An 8,625-nucleotide genomic window follows, 5' to 3' on the forward strand; every position below is an offset into this window, starting at 1 on the left:
CCATCGTTCCTCTCTGTCCAGGATGTGCACATCTTCATCCCTGAAAGAGTGACCGCTGGCCTGGAGATGAGTGTAGACTGCAGAGTCCTGGCCTGATGATGTTGATCTTCTGTGCTGGGCCATCCTTTTGGCCAGTGGCTGTTTAGTTTCCCCGATGTAAGACTGATCACAGCCCTCCTGACACTGAACTTCACTTCACTTCACTTCACTTCACTTCACTTCAACATGTAAACATTGTTTGAACTAACACAATTTGATTATCAAAACATTTGTAAAATAGTAATGATCATAGAGAATTGTCTTTTCCACTTGATTAATCAGCAGTTGTTAGCTGATTTAGGACGTGGTCGATCTCAGCCAAATGAGAATCCAGTGTTGGCTGCCTCTACAAATGTAGATGAAAAGATGCTGAGATATATTCATCAATTAAAACGGATTCTTCATTTTTCTGGACTGAATAAAACGTGCATTGAATTTAATGAAATGTGGACGTGAGACGTTAATTATCTTTGACTCACCAAGCGAGTGGGTCATTTATTAACAGAATCAAGTTTAACACATCACACATTTACATTAATTTGGCAGAATATGAAAACAACAACATAATTAATCAGCTTTACAACCAGGAAAACCATACGGCCATGATTTTCCGTTGCTTCACCACAGACATGCTTTGTTTTTTGTTTTTTTTAATGTCCAGAGGACCAGATTTAACTTTTTTAGATTTTTCTACCTGGATTATTGAGCATGCATCAGGATATGTATAAATAAAGGTTGATTGATTGAAGGCCCTGCTCCCCATGGTGGAGAGGCGGGCAGAGGGTACATGGAGGTGTAGTGAAGAGGAGGATCTGAGAGAGCAAGAGGGGATTGAGATGTGTAGGAGGTCAGATAGGTACGGAGGGGCAAGGTTGTGGATAGCTTTGAAAGTGAGAGGAAGAATTTTGAAGACGATGCGTGATTTAACCGGGAGCCAGTGGAGCTGCTGCAGGACTGAAGTGATGTGGTTATAGGAGGAGGTTTGAGTGATGACAAGGGCAGCTGAGTTCTGGACCAATTGTAGCTTCTGGAGAGATTTGTTGGGGAGGCCATAAAGAAAGGAGTTACAGTAGTCAATCCGAGAAGTCACAAGACTGTGCACAAGGATAGCTGTGGAGCGGGGTGTGAGAGAACAGCGGAGACGGTTAATATTTCGGAGATGGAAATAGGCAGACCGAGTGATATTGTTGATGTGTGAAGTGAAGGAGAGAGTGGTGTTGAGGATGACACCAAGACTCTTGACCTGAGGCGAGGGGGATAGCAGAGAGTTTTTAAGGGGGATGAGAAGATTAGAAGTGAGGAAGGGAGGTGGCTTGCCTGATGTTGGGGGGCAGGTTGTTCCAACATTTGGGGCCCATGACTGAAAAAGCCTGATCTCCTCTGAGCTTCAGTCTTGTTTTTGGAACAGCCAAAAGCAGCTGATCGGATGATCTCAGGGCCCGAGAGGGAACATAAGGTTCCAGAAGCTCAGAGAGGTAAAGAGGAGCGAGGCCATTTATGCATTTGAAGGTCAACAGAAGAATTTTAAAAACTATCGTCGTACAAACAGGGAGCCAGTGAAGGGAGGACAGAACTGGTGTAATATGTTCAGACCTACGAGTTCTGGTTAAAAACCGAGCAGCAGCATTCTGGACGAGTTGAAGATGTGAGATGGAGGCCTGGCTGATCCCAGCATACAGTGCATTGCAATAGTCCAATCGGGTCGTGACAAAGGCATGGACTAGTTTCTCAAGGTCGGATCTGGACAACACTGGCTTGAGCTTAGCTACCTGTCTTAGTTGGAAGAAGCTTTTCTGCAGAACAGAGGTGATTTGTTTGTCAAACTTGAAGTCAGAGTCTAAAACCATCCAGAGATTTTTACCAGACTGCTTCAGATATGGCTGAAGAGAGTCCAGGTTGACAGGATCAGTGGTGGCAGTTGAGCTAGGGCTAAAAACAACGACTTCAGTCTTGTCATTGTTAAAACTTAAGAAATTTGAAGCCGTCCAGGCCTTAATGTCGTCCAAACATTTTAACAGAGGGTGAATGGAGCAAACACTTGCTGGTTTCACAGGCAGGTAGATCTGGCAGTCATCAGCATAGCAATGGAATGAAAGACCATGTTTCCTCAGGATGGACCCCAGTGGGAACAAATAAAGTGAGAACAGAAGGGGTCCAAGAATCGAACCCTGTGGGACTCCACAAGAAAGAGGTAATGAGGCGGATATATTATTACCAACCTTGACACAGAAACTCCTGCCACTCAGGTATGAGCGGAACCATTCTAATGTAGCACCTGTGATCCTAACCCACTGTTCCAGCCATGATATAAGGATACTGTGGTCAACAGTATCAAAAGCAGCAGTAAGGTTCAGGAGCACAAGTACCACAAATTGACCAGAATCGTTTGAAATCATAATGTCATTACAAACCCTTACTAATGCTGTTTCAGTGCTGTGGAGTTGCTTAAAACCAGATAGAAAAATTTTGAAGATTGTTTTCTCATTCAAAAACTTGTTTAATTGAATGAAAACTATTTTCTCCAGGATTTTGGACAGGAAGGGAAGTGTTGAGATTGGTCTCAAATTTGAGCAAGTCGAAGGGTCAAGTCCAGGTTTCTTAATTAACGGATGAACTATTGCATGTTTGAAAACATCAGGAACCACACTTGTCACAATACTACTATTTACAATAGTAAGAACAGAGGGTCCAATCGTGGGTAGAACTTGTTTGAAAAACAACGCAGGAATGGGGTCAGCAGGGGAACCGGAGGGTTTCATCTGACCAACGACTTTGTTCAGAAATGGGAGTGAAATGGGTTCAAACTGTTTGAAGACAGCTGAGCAAGGGACAAAGACAGAGGGGTCAGTTGTGGACTTGGGGATGGATGACCTAATACACTCTACCTTATCAGCAAAGTATCTGGTAAAGTCGTTGCAGATGTCAACAGAGGCCTCCATGCTGGCAGACCGAGGCACGTTTAAAATGGAATTTACGGTATTAAAAAGAACACGGGGATTATGACTGTTTGAAGCAATGATTTGTGAGAAGTATTTGTTCTTTTCAGATTTGACGATGCTCTGATAATCTTTGAAACATGTTTTTAACATAATAAAAGAAACCTGTAATTTGTCCTTTTTCCACTTGCGTTCAGCTCTCCTGCACAGACGTTTGGCCGCTCAAGTGGTCGCGTTCAACCAGAGGTGTGGTGCACGCTTTGGTCGCCTGATCTTTAGTGGGGCCACGAGGTCTAAAATCTTAGAGCAGGTCGCATCATGCCTACTGAGCAGCTCATGTGTACTAATACAGGCAGAGGTTTCAGGGACTGAAGCAGCATCAGTAAGGAATGCAGAGGTAAAAAGTGCAGCGGTTGAAGAGTTAAATATCTGACAACTCTTGGCTGGAGTGGGGGATTTAGACTCATGAACAACAGAGGTTTGGAATGAAATGGGTTTGTGATCTGAAACAATAGCATCACCAACTTCCAGATTAACCACAGATAAACCGTGAGACAGAACTAAATCTAGTGTATGGCCCTGATGATGAGTTGGACCAAAAACATTTTGCACAAGGTTGAAAGATTGTAGCAGATTTAGAAACTCCTACACCAAAGGCTTGTCAGGAAAGCAAACGTGCACATTAAAGTCTCCCAGAATCAAGACCCTGTCATAATTGAGCAGTATTCCAGTCAGAAAGTCAGAAAATTCACTTATGAAGTTTTTGTTGTATGAGGGTGGTCTGTAGATCAGGCAGCACAGTGTTGGGTTGGAGCGGCCCAGCTCACAATACAGCAGTTCAAAACTCTGAAATGTCACAGTCTGTAGCAGTCTGCAGTTCCAGAGCTTTTTAAAAACTGTTAATAATCCACCACCCCTACCAGAAGTCCTTGGAGCATTAAAAAAGGCACAATCCACCGGCAAAAGTTCAGAAAAAACACTTAACTCACCAGGGACGAGCCAGGTTTCTGTAACAAACATGAAGTCCAGTCCATTGGAGCAGAAATAATCGTTTAAGATGAATGATTTATTTGTCAGCGACCTCACATTCAGCAGAGCAATCTTTGTAGGACCAGTAGCTGAAGAAAAAGCTGTGTTCGGAGCACAGATCAGCTATTTCAGATTTCTGGAGTTTGAACCGCGCCTCCAAGGACCAGAGACATTGCAGCTGTGCGCGCGCCCGCGACGCGAACCAGGCTCGACTAGGGGGATCAGGCAGGACCCAGCAGGATCAGCGAAGCACCCCGACAGGCGAATATCTAGCAGATGGTCGGCAGGAGATGATGCAGCAGAAGTTGGTTAAGTTCCACTGGAGACGGCCAAAACCACAGCGGCTGCGCGTGCGCCCGATGCACATACCAGGCCTGGGCACCTGGAGCGAGTTGGAGTTGAGTGGGTCAGCAAAGCATCCAGATGGACAGTTTAAAATCTGATGGTCAGCAGCAGGTGACGAGGCAGCAGAGAGCTTGAAGCTGGCTTTAATCCTCACGAAACAGCCGGCACGTCTCCCATGGCGCCTGAGCGATGTTTTCGGGCGGGCAGAAACGCCGCGCGCTTCAGGTACACCGGGACATCAACAAGCAAAGGGGGTGTGGGTCGAGAGCCCCGATCAAAGTGGTCGAACAAGGCGGGGTTTGCAGTAGATAACTGTATATTTGAAATATCCTGATGCATGCTCAATAATCCAGGTAGAAAAATCTAAAAAAGTTAAATCTGGTCCTCTGGACATTAAAAAAAACAAAACAAACAAACAAAAAAAAAAAAAAAAAAAATGTATAAACGTTTCGTCTCTCATCCGAGACACTTCCTCAGATGCTGTATTCAGCTCAGTCTCTTAAATAGCACCTTCTCAGAGTGGATTAACCAGTTTTGCTGCTGACCACCAAAACCAGCTGATCACATGCTCAAGAAGGACCATCAGCTTAACAATGGATCATTAGAACACTGATGGTTGTTTACTATTCACAGAGGGCTGAGTGATACTAGCAATCACAGCATTGAAAGAGGGGGACAATTGAACACGTAGGCCTCCACCCCTGTTTAACGATGGACGATTTCTTTTCACAAAGATGGCCCCCTTTACTCCTCTCTCAAACCATCGTTCCTCTCTATCGAGGATGTGAACATCTTCATCCCTGAAAGAGTGACCGCTGGCCTGGAGATGAGTGTAGACCGCAGAGTCCGGGCCTGATGATGTTGATCTTCTGTGCTGGGCCATCCTTTTGGCCAGTGTCTGTTTAGTTTCCCCGAAGTAACACTGATCACAGCCCTCCTGACACTGAACAGCATATACAACATTACTCTGTTTGTGCCGAGGGACTGGATCTTTGGGATGAACCAGTCTTTGCCGTAATGTATTTTGGGGTTTAAAAGCCACTGGGACGTTATGTTTAGAAAATAAACATCTCAGTTTCTCTGATACTCCCTCAACATATGGAATGACCACTGGTCTGGGTCTGGGTTCCTCCTTTTAACCTGTTGGCTGACTGGAGTCCTGTTTGGGTTTCTTCTCTGCTTTCAGGAAGGCCCAGTTAGGATATCCACATTGCTCTAGAGCCTGTCTTGTGTGGGATTTCTCCTTCTGCCTGGCTCCTGAGCTAGTGGGGACGCTGTCTGCTCTGTGATACAGAGTTCTGATGACTCCTAACTTGTGCTCCAAAGGGTGATGGGAGTCAAACTGCAAATGCTGGTCTGTGTGGGTGGGTTTGCGGTACACCTCAGTTTGCAAATGTCCTCTATCAGAGACTGAGACCTGACAGTCCAAGAAAGCCAACTTGCCATTTTTTTCATCTTCTTGTGTGAACTTGATGTATTTATCCACAGAGTTGATGTGGTCAGTAAAATGTTGGACTTCCTGAGATTTAATTTTAACCCAGGTATCGTCAATTTGTGTATATTTGAAAGTTGTTGGCGATAATAAACAAGCAGTGAGTTGATGTCACCGAAGAAAAATGACAAAAACAGAAAAAAAAACTATCAAAACAGACAGAGGTGAACGGCAAGGCATCGGCGCCATCTTCCCGGAAATAACAACTTGGGCTTTCCTTGTCCTCTCTGGTCCGGATGACATGGCGTCCCAGTGTTCCATAAAGAACTTCAAATCGTGACTCATCTGACTACAGAACAGTCTTCCATTTTGCCACACTCCATTTTAAATGACCCCTGGCCCAGTGCAAACGTCTGAGCTTGTGGAGCTTGCTTAGAAATGGCTTCCTCTTTGCACTGTAGAGTTTCAGCTGGCAACGGCGGATGGCACGGTGGATTGTGTTCACTGACAATGCTTTCTGGAAGTATTCCTGAGCCCATTCTGTTATTTCCTTGACAGTGGCATTCCTGTTTGAGGTGCAGTGACGTTTAAGGGCCCGGAGATCACGAGCATCCAGTAGAGTTTTACGGCCTTGACCCTTACGCACAGCGATTGTTCCAGATTCTCTGAATCTTTTGATGATGTTATGCATGGTTGATGATGATAACTTAAAAGTCTTTGCTATTTTACGCTGGGTAACACCATTCTGGTATTGTTGCACTATCTTTCTGCGCAACAATGGTGGAATTGGTGATCCTCTTATCTCTTGGCTTCTGAGAGACACTGACACTCTGAGAAGCTCTTTTTATACCCAATCATGTTGTCAATTGACCTAATTAGTGTTAATTGGTCTTCCAGCTGTTCGTTATATGCTCAATTTCCTTTTTCCAGCCACCTATTGCTACTTGTCCCAACTTTTTTGGGATTTGTTGACACTGTGATATTTTGAATCAACATATTTTTCCTTTAAAATGTTACATTTACTTGGATTAAACTTTTGATCTGTCATCTATGTTATATTACGAATAAAATATTGACATTTGCCATCCCCACATCATTGCATTCAGTTTTAATTCACAATTTGTTTAGTGTCCCAACATTTTGGGAATCCGGTTTGTACAGTAAAATCATTATTCCCGTTGGAGGCATCGACACTCAGTCACGCAAATCAGAGATCACTAAAATGAATGTTTCTTCTGTGTGTAATTTTGTAAAAACTATGTTGGAGTCCTTAGTTTTCTCTGGCCTTCTCCAAAACCTGATCTGTGATGACATGTTTAGCCATATGTTGGCATTCAACAATTGGGTGTCCTGGTGGCGTTCTGAAAATAACATAGGTTTTGTAGATAACTGGAGCACATTTTTGGGGGAAAATGGACTGATGCAGAGAGATTGCAACTCCTATCAAACTGTGCATGCAGTCAATCTACTTCACATATGGGGAGCAATATTATAGGCAGAAACATGGGTGTGCTATGGGGTCTCCAGTTTCTCCTATTGTAGCCAACCTGTATATGGAGGAGGTAGAAAAGAGAGTCTTGAAGTCCTTTTCAGGGACACCACCAAGTCATTGGTTCAGGTATGTTGATGACACCTGGGTTAAAATTAAATCTCAGGAAGTCCAACATTTTACTGACCACATCAACTCTGTGAATAAATAAATCAAGTTCACACGAGAAGATGTAAAAAATGGCAGGTTGGCTTTCTTGGACTGTGAGGTCTCAGTCTCTGATAGAGGACATTTGCAAACAGAGGTGTACCACAAACCCACCCACACAGACCAGTATTTGCAGTTTGACTGCCATTACCCTTTGGAGCACAAGTTAGGAGTCATCAGGACTGTACCACAGAGCAGACAGTGTCCCAGCTAACTCAGGAGCCAGGCAGAAGGAGAAATCCCACACAAGACAGGCTCTAGAGAAATGTGGATATCCTAACTGGGCCTTCCTGAAAGCAGAGAAGAAACCCAAACAGGACTCCAGTCAGCCATCAGGTGAAAAGGAGGAACCCAGACCCAGACCAGTGGTCATTCCATATGTTGAGGGAGTATCAGAGAAACTGAGACGTTTATTTTCTAAAAACAACTTCCCTGTGGTTTTTAAACCCCAAAATACATTACGGCAAAGACGGGTTCATCCCAAAGATCCAGTCCCCCGGCACAAACAGAGTAATATTGTGTATGCTGTTCACTGTCAGGAGAGCTGTGATCAGTCTTACATTGGGGAAACTAAACAGCCACTGGCCAAAAGGATGGCCCAGCACAGAAGAGCAGGCCAGGACTCTGCGGTCTACACTCATCTCCAGACCAGCAGTCACTCTTTCAGGGATGAAGATGTTCACATCCTGGATAGAGAGGAACAATGGTTTGAGAGAGGAGTAAAGGAGGCCATTTTTGTGAAAAGAAATCATCCATCATTAAACAGGGGTGGAGGCCTCCGGGTTCAACTGTCCCCCTCTTACAATGCTGTGATTGCTAGTATCACTCAGCCTCCTGTGAATAGTATACAGCCATCAGTGTGCTAATGATCCATCGTTAGGCTGATGGTCCTTCTTGATCATGTGAGCAGCTGGTTTTGGTTGTCAGCAGCAAAACTGGTTGATCCACTCTGAGAAGGTGCTATTTATAAGACTGAGCTGAATATAGCACCTCAGACTGAGGAAATCTTTCGGATGAAAGACGAAACGTTTCTACATTTTTTTTTTGTTTGTTTGTTTTGTTTTTTGAATGTCCAGAGGACAATATTTAACTTTTTTAGAACCAAGAGTAAGGTTGGGCATCGAGTCTCGAGAATTTATTGGAACAGA

This window comes from Nematolebias whitei, chromosome 8, assembly GCF_014905685.2.
Source record: "Nematolebias whitei isolate Nwh7 chromosome 8, NemWhi1, whole genome shotgun sequence".
Taxonomy (NCBI): Eukaryota; Metazoa; Chordata; class Actinopteri; order Cyprinodontiformes; family Rivulidae; genus Nematolebias; species Nematolebias whitei.